The sequence below is a fragment of the Elgaria multicarinata genome, chromosome 4 (assembly GCF_023053635.1).
Source record: "Elgaria multicarinata webbii isolate HBS135686 ecotype San Diego chromosome 4, rElgMul1.1.pri, whole genome shotgun sequence".
Lineage (NCBI taxonomy): Eukaryota > Metazoa > Chordata > Lepidosauria > Squamata > Anguidae > Elgaria > Elgaria multicarinata.
The window spans coordinates 79547509-79562855 of record NC_086174.1 but is presented as its reverse complement, the minus strand read 5'-3'; the positions used below and the strand labels follow the sequence as shown (position 1 = coordinate 79562855).

At 42.7% G+C, this 15347-nt stretch overlaps 1 protein-coding gene across 2 annotated transcripts in view; it reads right to left on the bottom strand.

Moving 5' to 3' along the window:
• MAP3K5 (mitogen-activated protein kinase kinase kinase 5) overlaps positions 1-15347 on the bottom strand; it is a 111706-nt gene that overhangs the window by 80557 nt on the left and 15802 nt on the right. The gene's annotated exons all lie outside the window — the stretch shown is intronic.

The following is a 15347-nucleotide window of genomic DNA, read 5'->3' as shown; positions in this document are numbered from 1 at the left end:
AAAAAATGAATCTTGAGTACACAGCGCTTTGGCAGTGCTTCCTCTTCACAGCATATAAATGAGCTAAGGCCAAGTCAAATCGATCACTTTGTGCTTGTGGGTTCTGTAAATAAAGTGGTCCCACACAACAACATGGAGACATTATGGGGTTTTTTCCCCACACTGAGTCCTTTTTTTTACGTTTAGATGGCATCTGTACCTGGTTATGTTATACAACTTGCAGTTTCGAAACCCACTATCCACACTGAACCCCTTTTTATCCATCGGCATGGTGAGTTGTCACACCACCTGAGGGGAGTGGTCCATGACAGAATGGGTCCCGGTGACATTAGGGTGACCATATGAAAAGGAGGACAGGGCTCCTGTATCTTTAACAGTTGCATAGAAAAGGGAATTTCAGCAGGTGTCATTTGTATATATGGAGAAGGAAAGGAAAGGAACCTCTTGTGCAAGCACTGAGTCATTACTGACTCTTGGAGGGACGCCAGCTTTCACTGACGTTTTCTTGGCAGGCCTTATAGCGGGATGGTTTGCCGTTGCCTTTCCCGGCCGTTGCTACCTTTCCCCCAATTAACTGGGTACTCATTTTACCGACCTCGGAAGGATAGAAGGCTGAGTCGACCCGAGCCGGCTGCCAGAAATCAGCTTCCGCTGGGATCGAACTCAGGCCGTGGGGAGAGTTTCAGTGCAGAAACTGCTGCTTTACTGCTCTGCACCGCACGAGGCTTCTATATATATGGAGAACCTGCTGAAATTCCCTCGTCATCACCACAGTTAAAGCTGCAGGAGCTATACTAGAGTGACCAGATTTAAAAAGGGGCAGGGCACCTGCAGCTTTAACTGTTGTGATAAAGAGGAAATTTCACCAGGTTCCCCATATATACAAATGACTCCTGCTGAAATTCCCTTTTCAATACAACTGTTAAAGATACAGGAGCCCTGTCCTCTTTTTCATATGGTCACCCTAGGTTACATCCCTCCCATTGCTTTGTACCCTTCACCCACAGTACTTCTTCTCCATTCTGGACATGTGCACTGATGAGAGTAACTCGCCTGCACACATCACTTTCCTAAAACACACAATTTTTAATGGAAGTGTGGTATTTCAGAATTCCTTAATTTAGAAACATGGAGCATTCAGCTATTTTTACATCTGCTAACTTCCTGCTTGGTTTCCCTACAAGCTGCTAGAAAGGGGGTCCTTCTGGTAAGCAGCTCAGAACCAATTTCCCTCTCTCTATTTTGTAAAAAGAAACTCTCAGTCCCGTCCCACCCCCAGCCAAATCATCACAAAGCTGACTCACACAATTACTATTTTAAAAAATTTACAGTCCTTGCAGAAGTCTGTTCTTCTGGAATATCACTAACATACATTTATAGCAACTGAAAAACAAACAAACTATAAAGTTAAGCAGGTGACTTCAGCACCATATTGCAGGAGTAAAGCAGCAGAAGGAACAATTAATTAAGTGGCTGCTAATGCCTTTTTGAAAAGTTTGAAGGAGCTACAGGACAGGGCTCCACAACAGGAAATACACGGCAAACAATCAAGAAAAGTAGGGCATCTTCAACATGTCATCAAGCTTCCACAGGGACAACATCTCACACCCTGCTTCCATTCTGAATTTTCCTGTCCACGCAATCAAAGAAAACGTGCAGTCCTTCTGATCTTTCCCTCCTTAACTAATTTCCCACATTAAGCAAAAAGTCAGGAGAATTACTGGTAAAACACGGGTGGATTACAAAAGGACGACAACCTCGTCTGGTTCACCCATGAATTGTTAGTGAATGAGCCACGGTGATTCCTCAATGCAGCCTCATCTAGAAAAAACCCTACTTGGCATTTGCAACTTTCCCTTGGTAGATCCACAGGTTGCCTAGCTGGTCACATTATTTGGCTCCAGAACAGTTACATGGTTAACAAGATTCCACATAATGTTTCCACAAAAGTTCCACATTGTTATTTATTTATTCAAAGTATTTTTATCCCATTCTTTAGTCAAACAGGCTCCCACAGCAGCTTACAATAATTACTAGAACCCAGGGTCATCCATGAAGCTGATTGGTGGGAGATTCAGAACAAATAAAAGGAAGTACTTCTCCACACAGCACATAGTTAAATTATGGAACTCACTATCACAAGATAGAGTGATTGCCACCAATTTGGATGGCTTTAAAAGGGGTTGGATAAATTCCTGGAGGCAAAGGCTATCAATGGCTACTAGCCCTGATGGTTGTGTGCTATCTCCAATATTCGAGGCAGTAAGCCTGTGTGCACCAGTTGCTGGGGAACATGGGTGGGAGGGTGCTGTTGCACCATGTTCTGCTTGGTCATCCCTGGCCGATGGCTGGTTGGCCACTGTGTGAACAGAGTGTGGGACTAGATGGACCCTTGGTCTGATCCAGCAGGGCTCTTCTTATGTTCTTAATAATTTGGCAGGCTTACAGTCTAAAAGGACTCAAGACACAAGAAAAGTGATTGGCATGGAGGAGGCCGAAAAAGCAAGCCCGGTGGCGTTGCTTGCCCAGATAGATGGGAATAAACCAAATGAACATAGGTTTGCACTGCATCTATCATCCTTGTAGGCTGGCCTTTTCCACTTTTATTTCTTCTCTTCTGCAGTTTCTCTTCTATTCAGTTCAAGCTTAATCTGTTACTTCTCTTATCCCCTCAGGTTGAGATGTTTCCTTAGAAGCCTTTCTAATGGTACTTAGAAGAGGGAGGGGCCACCACTAGGAGCTTGATGGTTGCAGCTCACCTAGATGTGTCTTATTGCATCTTCTCAGGGCAAGATGTTCTTCAGAAGCCTCAAACAACCTTTGCTGCCTGGGTTTACATGACACAGTAAGTCAGGTGCTTGTGGGTGCCATGCAAAAATGGCTCACATGGGCGCCCGGCAGAACCCAACAGCCTCCATGGAATTAAGACATGGTGGGCTGTCATATCATGCAAATCAGGTCAAAGTCATGTTTTCAAAACCTATCTATGTAAATTTATTTACCACAGAACCTCGTGTATCACAGAAAATTCTGGGCCATGTTCTAAGTTCCACAGGCAGTTAGTTCACTCAGAGTGCTGGCCAGGTTTATTGGACCTCATTCTTCCCCAGCATGAAATAGAATGAACCTGAGAATACACCAAACACTCCCTGTAGTTTCACACTGCAGGGCAAGAACAGTAGGGACAACTTGTCAGAGACACCTATCTGCCATTTTGGAACCCCTGATAAACTTGCAAGGTATTCCAGGGTTTACCAGATTGTCATGTTCCTGTTCTTTTTTTACATAAAAGCTCTCCACAGCCTTGAACATGGCAGGAAATGACAGGGAAATCAGATACCATGAAAACAACAACGCTCAATCTCTCTTGTGGAAAAACTCAAGATTGAGCTCTGTGATGAAGAAGGGAGCCTGTTTCCCTATGACTGTATCAGTCTATACGTGGGATTGTGGGTAAAGGTGGGAATGGCATAATATGACAAACCAAGCAAATAACATGACAAAACACACAGTATACAAAATATTATAAAACCTCTACATACTTTAATCCAGCTATGATGTTCAGAAAAAAATTAGGAATGACCCCCACCAAAAAAAATCAATTTATAGAATTTTATGTAGTATTTTATGAGTTTCTTTTAATGTTTTCATTATATTTCTCTCCTTTCAGTCAGAATCTGACTAGGCTAGTTCCGCCATAACATTTACATGTGTTTTTTTCTTGAGACTTTGTTTGTATAATAATTTATGCAAATACTGATGCAGTATTTTATTACTTTATCAATACCAGTCATGCAAAGGCAACCTCAGATTAACTCAGAAACAACAATAGTGGTGAAAGGGTGTGTTCAAATGAGCTGTGGCCAGATTGTAAATATATATTAGAAAGTTGTGTGTAATATATATACTAATAGTAATTTCAGTTCTCCAAGTTCAAGCCTGAACGTTTTGAAAATGACACCATCAACACACAACAGGCTCAGGGAAACCCCCAAGGTTTAGAAAAGTACAAAAAAAAAATCTTTAGAAAAAACTTTAAGGGAGGGGGACTCCAAAAACAGCCCTTTGAGGACTGAGCATGCTCAGTGGCAATGGAATACTGACCAACTGATGTATGTCAGTGTGTTGGGTGGGAGCAACAGAATATCAGGTGGGAGGGGAACAAAATGGAGTTTTGAGGATGAGGGTGTGGCTGACTAATTGGAACTATGAACAGAAGCACTCCGCACTGCAACATTTTGTTGCAGAATTCACTTCCCTCGAGTTTAGAAAAATTTCTGCCTCCCCCCAAAAATGGTACTCAAGACAGTTAAAAATACATACCAGATTTAAAATAGGATCTTGATTAAAACATAATATAAAAATAAATACATTAAAATACAATTAAAACACATAAAAATCTACACACAGACCCTTGAATACACATACTCAGTGTCAGAAAAACATATGAAATTTGCAGACATCAACATCAATTTTTTTGAAGAGTGAGAGAATCAGAACCAGATGGTTGTGCACCAACCTTGCACAGGTCTGCATACAGTTTTCAAAATCCTAGATGCCAGTATCAAATATCTAGGTGGCGAACTACAACAAATAACCAGCTTTGTAAATATCAGCAAAGTCATGATGGTGTAGTCTTGTCAGTCTACCAATTTCCGCAGAAACGATTCCACAAAGGGTGATGTCAGAGGTGTCTTGGGTTTGTCCACACCCACATTATGTTCTTCTCAGTGAAAAGTGTTTTCTCTGAACAGAGAAGGGATGGGCGTCTGCCACGAAACTATACTTCCCCTTAACGTCTGCTGCATCTTCTTCCGTTCCAAAGTACTCCTTAGTGACATAGCTCTGGATTCTTAATAAAGCAAGCAACCGCCTGGTCCTGCAAAATAATTTTTTAAAAGGACCACAGAATACGTCTCATTCCTCTAGAACACGGCATCTGTCTTTCCCAGCCACAGCACTTCCTTCTCCTACTCATTCAGTAAAAACATGCTGATTTTTCAAAGAAAAAAGGAAACGTCAACCAGCTATGCAAAAAGAGTTCAGGAGAGCCATCTCTTTTTTTTCTGAGTCTGAGAAACAGCCAGAATTTGGGGGATTCTGGTTATTAAAAACAGAAAGGTGTTGTCTTCAGCACTATTTTTTTCTACAGATTTAAAGATCCACCCAAGAAGAATGCATGCCAACTGTCAGGTAGAAAGTAGAGAAAACTGTAATAAGCAGGAGGGGTTAGAGTAAACATTTATTAAAAAAAGTTTCACTAACTAAAAAGGTACCTCCCAATTAACCCAGCAATTTACCACTACACCCCTGGAGCAGCTGGATTTAACCTACTTTTTTTAAAAAAATAGAAGGGCTTTTAATAACTGCAGATGGCATACATTAAGAGGCATTCCCCCTTTTCTCTCATGCAGGACAAAATGTTTTTATTGCTATGTTTATTTGATAGTAAGTCCCACAGTGTCCAATGAGCTTTACTAGTAATGTTCACTAGTTGCCTTAGGTGATGGCACTAGAAATGTGAATAGCTCTGTGTTTCACTGTTATAGCCGACATGTAAATGAAAAAATCTGCAGGAATTCACATGAACATCCCCACATTCTTCCAGAAGAGCAGGAGGAAACCACAATAGGAAATGCGAAGGTGGATGCTCTTGCAAGGCCCTCTCTGCCTTCTGGCCTGAAAGGCAGAAGACAGGAGTTGTCTTCACAGGGGAGTTCCTGTGGTTTGGGGTGCATCATTAGTGCGTTTGCAACACATGACGTCATGGACAGCATGCTCCCAACCAGCCGCATCCGCCTGGAAAAGCCACAGTATTGGAGAGCCATTTTAGTCAGTTCTTACTCTGTAATGTGCCCTTGTGCCTCCACATTAAATCCTGAGCATGCCTGTGACTAGGGGCTCTTCCACACGTCGTTCTCGGGGCGCTTCCATCTGCCCCCAGTGCACCCCGAGAACGAGCGTGTAACTTGCCTGGTGAAGAGACGAGGAAGACACGTGTCTTCCTCGTCTCTTCACCAGGCAAGTTACACGCTCGTTCTCGGGGTGCACTGGGGGCAGATGGAAGCGCCCCGAGAACGACGTGTGGAAGAGCCCCGGCTATGACGTGGGCTGCCCCTTACTCCAACCCCTCCTTTTCCTAGCGTTCACGTTGGGAGACGTTTATGTGCTTCCTTAGACCTGTGTTAATTCTGTTCTCTGATGTTGTGTTAGCTCTGAAGCTGCACATGTCCAGAGTTGTGAACAGGGAGCTGCATTAATTCAAAGCTGTGCATCTCCAGAGTTGGGAACTGTGTTACTTTGTTTCTCTGATGTAGTGCTAACTCCAAAACTGGCACTGGTTGCAATACTTTTTGGAGCGTGGTGGCTTATTTGTGCTGTTGGGGTGCTCTCATGGGGAGCCAGTATTGTGGATGATTCCATTCCATTCATAAACTTGGGGAGCCTAGATTGGGGCAGGTAACAAGCTTCTCCCATTGATGATGTTGGTTCTACTCCACCCCCATCCAGAAAAACGTTTTTTTTTTTCCGGCGCTGAAAGCTGGACTTGAGACGTCTGGCTCCGCCATGTAACACTGACGAAGCAGAGCTGATTTCCTCATACTGCGGAGAATATGGGGGCACGGACTTGGTGCAGATGTGATACTGCATGGGGGCACACCCACACTTAGATGATCAATGGCAGCCTCCCCCAACCTGGTGCCTTCCAGAAGTGGCTGGTTCTAACCTCCATTTAAATTCCCCACAATGCCCCAGAAAAATGCTACTTCTGTTGGGGCATTCAGCCAGTCACCAGGTGCTACTAGGAACACTGCTTGCCATGTTGCAGCCTCCCATTGACTCCAGGTAAGCCCATCTTAGTATACCTTGCCCAGCGCCCTCTCAATTGTGGATCCAGTCTTTTAGCCCAAAGCACAATTTGTAAACTCACACACAATTAAAATAAAACTGCCTTGAATGGTGTTTTTTTTTTAAAAAAAGGAAGCTTATAGCCTAATCCTCTGCACACCTAAGTCCATCCTTTTCAAGTATCTATCATGTTATAATATAAAATAAGGATGAACTTTCAGTAGGATGAAGATCCTTTGCACCTACCTATAATCAATATTCCTCATCACTAAACTACTGAGTGTTCCAATTGCTGAGTGCTCTTATTGTTCTTTATAATGAAAACAGTCCAAGAACCAAACAATTGCTCACTCTTTTCATCTGCCTATGGATCCCATCAACAATACAGGAGAAATGAAATGGATCTACAAATGATCATTCTAACTGTATTTCTCCTTGAGCTTCTCAAGCATTTTCTGGTGCTATTAGTAGGAAGCCCCACATGCTAATGTAATCAAATATTTCTCAATTTCCCCTCCATTTCTGCTCTGCATAGTGAAAGGTGAGAACAGGACATTTACCCCTCGATATGGAAAGGAGGCTCATAAAGCATTTCTTTCTACAATAATCTTTAGTAAATCGCTAAATAAGGCTGCAATCTTTACCAGGCAATAAACCCCATTTAACTCAATATGATTTAGATCTGAGTTAGACATGTAGAGGAGTGCACGTTTAATTACCCATTTGTGATAGAGTTAGCACATCAAACAATATGATTAAACAGCAGAACAGAAGGTGATCAGAAGATAAAAGTAACAGCTGTATGTCTATTAAGTTTCAGTTCTGTTCCTTTTTCTCGCGTGTGAACGAATACACACACCACACAGGCGGCAGTTTTATCAATCCTAGCATTGGCTGCAGTTTAAACAACCACACCTGAGAGATTAAGCAGTGTACATCACACACTGCATTCTGGGATCTCCACACAAGGTCAAAAGTGAGCAATTATTAACAAACCTAAATACTAGATCTTCACATGGTCTATCAGTTATTCTGATCGGGCAAGGACGGCACTTCTCAGGGGGAGCGGGGGAAATGGTACAAATTCCATTCGTGCTCAAATACATATGTTTTTAAAAAGTCCATTATATACCAATCGTTATGGAGGTGAAGAAAGACAACTGAAACCTACAGCGATCAGCCACAGCATCATTGTATGTTTTTTAAAAAATCAAGATGAAGGCTTGTGTTCTGAGGGTTCGATTCCTTCCAACCAGTAGGTAATACTACACAATTTGGTTTTAATTGTTGGTTTTACCTAGTGCACACGCACCCCATTAATATCCAGCTTTGTTAATATAAAGATTGTTATATTTCTCTTTACTTCAACACTCTGCCTAAGCAGGAACCTGTGTATTTTACCCAAGGCAAGAGACAGATCTGAGTTACAGCTGGCCTTTATTTTTTTAGAAATGGGTGTCAGCTACTTCTTCTTTGATCCACAATGCTAATCTGACACCAGCACCGCCTACCAGTAATTGATTCATTCTGTCTGTAATCTCCATTTATCAGACTGGATCTAAACTACAGGCATCATAGCGACAAGATCTGGCTTCCTTTTTGGGCTTTTCGGGCCAAATTTCTGGATTTTTCGGTTCTTTCCATCTCAGCTTTTCTGAATGTATCATTTTATTATTTAATTTCTTTCTACCCCCCAAAAATGGCTACCAATAAAATTCAGATTAAAAACCAGAGTCATAATGAAAACATAATATAAAGACAAATGAATTAAAAACACAATTAAAAAATACAACAATGCCAAGCTCTGGAGAACTTGAAAGCTTGCACAATCTGTTATAGCCTTTTAGTTGATCCTCATAAAGGCATTGCAGAACTCTGCATTTTGGATTTTTTTCTTATGAAGCAACACCACTATCTTTTTTTTAAGCATCATCATAATTATTTTACCAGACTTATAACCAAGGAGTACTAAGTTCAGCAATTAAAAACAGAGATCAAAAACAAGGAAGCCAGTGAAATAAATGCATGAGAAGGAATTAAAGGAGCCTCTATACTACACATGCTAATATCAAAGAGATCTGGTTTTGTTTATTGTCTAGAATTGTTATATTCACAAGAAGCTTGTCAGCAGGTACCTTCTCCCCTTTGCAACACTCCAGAAATCAAGAAAATCAGTGAGAAACCATTGGTTATAAGGAAACTCCAGGATATACTTTTTTAAAAAACAAAACTTTGACTAAATTCAGGCATGGTTTTTATATGACAATTTCAGCTGCCACCTACCAGCTTGGAAACTGCTGAACTGGAGCAGCTAATTAAAAACAAGCATTGCACGCGAGTGAAATATTCATCACTGGGAGGAAGCTGGTAACAAACTGATCTGACAGCAGGTCTACCATTATGGGCACAAGGGCAGAACCCCCTCCACAAGTCAAGGAGCGGGGAGAGAAATACAATTAAAAATGACTGAATTGACTCATTTATTTGCTTTGGTTGGTTCTCCAAACTAATCTTCAAGGAGACAGAGAACAGGACACAGCAACCAGCCTAGCAGAGTATCGCCAGATGACTTGGGCTTGTCTCTTTTTTGGAACATAGCCAGGCGAACCCCAACCAGGGAGTGGGTCGGTTTTCTCCCAGCCGAAGCTTTTGCAGCTAGAATCCTGGCTGCCTCTTTGCTGCCTGTTAGTTCCCTTCTCCTTCATACTGACAATACTTGTCTTGTCAGGCTAAGAGGAAACAGGGAGCTTATTGCCAGTGGGGCTGCCTTCATGGCTCTGGGTTGGCATCATCTCCCTCTCAAACCCCACAGTTTCCCTCTCCTGGGGCGGGGGTGGCTAATGCTGATGGGGGAGCGTGGGGTTTCTGGGTGTCCATCCAGCTACCACAGTCACCTCCTCCATCTTCCTGGTGGAAGGCGACCAATCACCAGTCACCTTCCACCAGGCACCGCCCCTGGGTTGACCCTGGAGGGACATCAGATGACAGAAGCGTTGTGTCGACATCGCTCCATTTGAAAAAGGCTGGGTAAATCCCCAATTTTTCGAACTGCAGCATTGCAGGAAAGCCCTGTGGTGACTGCGAAGCTGCATCTGCATCATCTAACCAATGCAGCACAGATCCACAGTCACCTCGCCAGGGGCTGTCTATACACTTTCCCTGTGTATAGACAGCCCCTGGGAGGGACTTGATGCCTGGCAGAAAGGCAACATCCAGAGCCATCAGGAGGTTTATTCATTTCTCCCTCTCCATCATGAATTTGACTGGGATACGAGACGCTTGTCTCAACCTAAGTTTTTGGACTCTGCTCCCCTGTCCTATATGCCACATCTAAGCAGCCAAATCGTTCATCCCCAGCCAGATGAGAGATCCCATTTATCTGGGATTAAGTCCCACTGAACCAAATGGGACTTACTTCTGAGTAATCATGTACAGGACTGTGCATTAATATGCATTCCCCTAACTGTGACTGCTCCTTAGTTCAGTATTATTCAAGTGGGATCAGGAGATTCAGCTGGGACAGAATTTCACCAGGGAGGAGTCGTCGTGTTTCATCATGTTATTTAACAAAAATTCAGTAAGAGAATCTGAGTGTGGATTCATCTGCACTATGGAAACACAATCTGGATTGTGATTTCTCAGGGCAGTATCCGATACAGCTGCTGTGCCTCCATTAGTTCTGTTGTGCCAGTGGGACTGACTTCTAGTGCTTCCGGAAACATGTCAAAGTGTTCATTTCCAGGACAATGGCAGGTCAGTGAAACATGTCGGCTTGTCTCCACTTTAGGAACTGCTAGCTTCCTGTTCCACTAGCGTTCAGTCTGGCTGGCATACGGGCAGCATTTGTTACTGCCCTCAATCATAGAAAACAACTGGATTTGTAGCTTGCATTGTATTGGCTATTTTCTTGTGGGTTTCTTTATGGAACACTTTCTCAATGGATTTCTAATATTAAAAGCATGGTATCTCAGACCTATAAGGATACCACACTGACATTTCCCCACCCGCAAAACCTGGAAGAGGTTGTCCTTAATCCTAGAGGCAGAGAGCAGGGGTGGAGAACCTACGGCCCTACAGATGTTGTTGGGCTCAAACTCCTGATAGTTAGAAATGATGGGTGTTGTAGTCCAACAGCATCTGGAGGGCCACAGGTTTCTCATGCCTGACACCGACGCTGGTTAAGATTTCTCAGTGACACACAGTAAGCGGTTGTTACTTCAGATTTCCAATGCTGAGCCATGCCAGGGAAAGTAGGTTCCTCAAATCCTAGCCTCTTGTGGGTCCTGGCTTGATTTAAGCTGTTTTCTTTATTCAGGGCTGCTTTCACACAAATTGTCATCCAATCTTTGACAAATTGTTGCATTCTGGTATTTTCTCTGTTGTCTTCCTAGTTTTTTGTTTTAAATTATCTCCTTTCTGCTACAAAAAAAGGTTACAACAGCTGGGCCTGTTAAGCTTAGAAAGAAGGCAAGTAAGGTGAAACATGATAGAGGTGTACAAAATTGTGCAACATGGGGAGAAAGTGGATAAGGAGACATTTTTCTTCTTCTCTCATAATACTAGAACCTGGGGTCATCCTGTGAAGCTGAATGGTGGGAGAGTCAGGACAGATAAAAGGTAATATTTATTTATTGCATTTTTATACTGCCCAATAGCCAAAGCTTTCTGGGTGGTTCACAAAAATTGAAACCATTCAAAGTATAAAACAAACAGTATAAAAGCATGATATAAAATACACTATAAAAGCACAACCAGAATAAAATCAGCAGCAGTGCAGAAATACAAATTTAAAATACAAATTCAAAACAGCAAAGGTAAAATTAAGTTTATAGACTGTTAAAATGCTAAGAGAATAAAAAGGTCTTCACCTGGTGTCTAAAAGAATATAGTGTAGGGTCCAGGTGAACTTCCTTAGGGAGCTCATTTCACAGCCGGGGTGCCACAGCAGAGAAGGCCCTTCTCCTAGTAGCCACCTGTCTCACTTCCTTTGGCAGGGGCTCACAGAGAAGGACCCCTATTGAATTTGCTACTACAAGATGTAGTGATGGCCTTAAAAGGGGGTTAGATAAATTCCCAGTGGAGAAGCATATCAATGGCTACTAGCCTTGATGGCTATATGCTACCTGCAGTATCAGACAAAGTATGGCTGTGTGCTCCACTTTCTGGGGAATATGAATGCAATGGTGCTATGTCCTACTTGTGGGTTTCTTACAAGCAGCTAGTTGGCTACTGAGTGGACAGAACGTTGGACTAGATGGACCCTTGGTCTGATTCAATACGGCTCTCCTTGTGTTCTTAACTTTTGACTTTGCAGTGTGAATTGGCAAAACATTATTATAGTTTCAACTATCAGCCCTAAAATTAGTCATTTCTTCTTTGCCCCTTTCTTTTAAAGCAGCTTCCAATCTTCAACTACTTGCTTTTTAATTAGCTTCTTCCTTTGTGTCCAGCCACCCTAATCCTCGTTAGAGTTAGACTCAGTTCTTGTTCCCTGCAGACACCCCATTAAATTACTTGTCCCACTCTTTACAGCCAGCACAATCCCTTGTTAATTTATCTTAAATTATTACTTTCAAAAGAGGTGAGGGGTTCAAGAAGAAAACAATTGAAGAACTAGGAGCCAAGAGAAGTGGGATCTTTGGTGAACAGCTCCATCAACTTGAAATATCACTAGCCACTGTTCTCTCTCTCAAACCATTGCATGGTCATTATTAATATCAAACGATGCATAAAAAAGAAGAAGAGTGTTACCACAAGTTTCTCATGCTAGAATTTGCTTAAAAAGCAGAATGGATGGTTTCGTCCAGACTTCTGCATGCCACAAAAAACCAAACTAAAGCACTCCAAACATGGACATTTAGCCAGACTCGTATCTACCTTTTAAATGAGCTGCCTCACCATCTCAAAACAACAATGCAGAATATTTGAGCTTATTGAGTTGAATTAATGCTACACAGATGCATGTGCTAATTATTTCTTCCTATCCAACTGTTTCGAACTCAGCTCTCCCTTAAGGCAGGAGCAGTTAACCTGCAGCACCTTCAGATGTTGCTGGATCCCAATTCCCATCAATCCAAGCCAGCATGGCCAATGGTGAAGGCTAATGGGAGATGTAGTCCAACAGCATCTAGAAGCTTACATACCCCTGCCATGAGGCCTTCCTGGGAATTTCCAGGAAATGAGGAAAAACACTTCCACCAATCCAACAACTGCCCCATCAAGAATTCTCTCCCCTGCCAAACTGTCACAAAGCAAAGGAAAGGGGAGGTAAAAAAAATAAATACACATTTATTTATTTATTACACTTATATACCGCTCCCATAGCCAGGGCTCACTGGGCGGTTTACAGAAATTCTAAAATTGAGGTAAAAACAAATATACAAAATTTAAAACTCTAAAACACAGAACATACACACATAAAGCATTAAAAACCGATTAAAAACTAAACATGTGGGTAATTAGGATGTGCCGCCATATGCCTGGGCAAAGACGAAAGTCTTAACCTGGCGCCGGAAAGATAGCAGCGTTGGTGCCAGGCGAGCCTCATCAGGGAGATCATTCCACAGTCTGGGGGCCACCACCGAAAAGGCCCTATCCCTTGTTGCCACACTCCGAGCCTCTCTCGGAGTAGGCACCCGGAGGAGGACCTTAGATGTTGAACGTAGTGACCGGGTATATTCACGTCAGGAGAGGCGTTCCGTCAGGTATTGTGGTCCCAAGCCACTTCCCTACAATGTATGTTTGGGACTAGCTAGATGAACTCATCTGCTTATCTAACCCTGAACATTTGCAGATAGCAGCATATTAGGGCAATTGTACTATTGCCGGGGGCAGAGGGGAGCTTCTTATCTAGCACCAGAGCTCAGCAATAGGGCACTAAGGGAGAATCTCCAGTTGTTTGTTTCCATACACACATGCTCCCCCCGCCACACACCCACAGCCTCACTCCCAGTGGTCCAGCTATGTAATCTGTGATAGTGGACCTAGGGCAGAATCCTAAATCCTATGTGTGTTTTGACAGGAAAAAAGTCCTACAACTTCCGGCAGGAGGTGGGAAAGGTAAAGTGCAACACAACGGGGAGTAAGACGACAAAGAAAATCCAGGGAAACAAAAGGAAAAACAATGGGAAGTGGCTGGTGTGTGTGGAGTGAGGTATCTAGGGGGAGGGGGGATTGGATTTCTCCTCCCACTACTGGTTAAATTGATGATTCATTAGCTAGTAAATATGTATTTAAAATATCAGCAGATTTCAAGTCAAGAAGAAAAACTGTCTTATTAGCTATACTGTCAGATACAGGGGAGAAATCCCTTTAAAGGATTTTATCATCCTCCATCTTTTACGACCACACTAGCTGAAACACCAACATTTGCATCATATAGTAAACCTTCTGCAACCCACCCACAGCTGGCTTTGCTAAACAGATCTTTGATCAAAATCTAGCAGAAACTTACAGGAGCCTTGGGCCAGGAATTCTTATGGAGATGCTCCTGTAGTCCTTCAATTGTTTCCTCCTTGAACCCCTCACCTCCTTTGAAAGTAATAATTTAAGATAAATTAACAAGCAATTGTGCTGGCTGTAAAGAGTGGGACAAGTCAAAATGACCCACATTTGCTGGATTTCAGAGCAGTTTCTTAGTTCTCGTCACAAATATTTATAAGCTACTGAATCTCTCTTCAAAGGTACACACAGGGTAGTGGCGGTGGCAGGTCATTAATAAAGGTCTTGTATCCTGTATCTTGTATGAGAAGACAGGATACCCTGGAGAAGATGCTGATGCTAGGGAAAGTGGAAGGCAAAAGGAAGAGGGGCCAACCAAGGGCAAGACAGATGGATGATATTCTGGAGGTGACAGACTTGACCTTGGGGGAGCTAGGAGTGGCGACAGCCGACAGAAAGCTCTGGCGTGGGCTGGTCCATGAAGTCACGAAGAGTCGGAAGCGACTGAACGAATAAACAAATCCTGTGCAAATATAAGACCATGGGACGTCGCTTAGTATCAAACTAGACATGAAACCAACAATTCTGTGTATTTAATCATGGTCCTTTTGCAATCATGAAGAAAGAAGCGGGAAGACGTAAAGAACCCCTCCAACACAATTACAACTTATCTCACCACGGCTAATTCATACCAGACCCTCCACAGTCTCCTCAACTGAGCTCTGATATCACATGAATATGCTCATCTGGAAGAAAAGAGCTTTGCCAGAGGGCATCCAGGGAGCTAAGTGTTGGGAGAGCGTTCCACGTTTCTCACTCATACAAAGATGATGTACAGGTGAGGAATGCAGAACACTCTCCCACCACTTAGCTCCCTGGACCCTCATCCATCTCTTTGTGATTAGGGCAGTGTCAAGTAGAACTGCCACTGTTATATTTAGTTTGGCTCTGATAGCCAAACTAAAGGATACGGATTTCCCCCAAAAAATATTATGCAAAACCATATACACAAAGCAGTGTATGTGCACTGCACAATACATATGATGCAGTCTCATTTT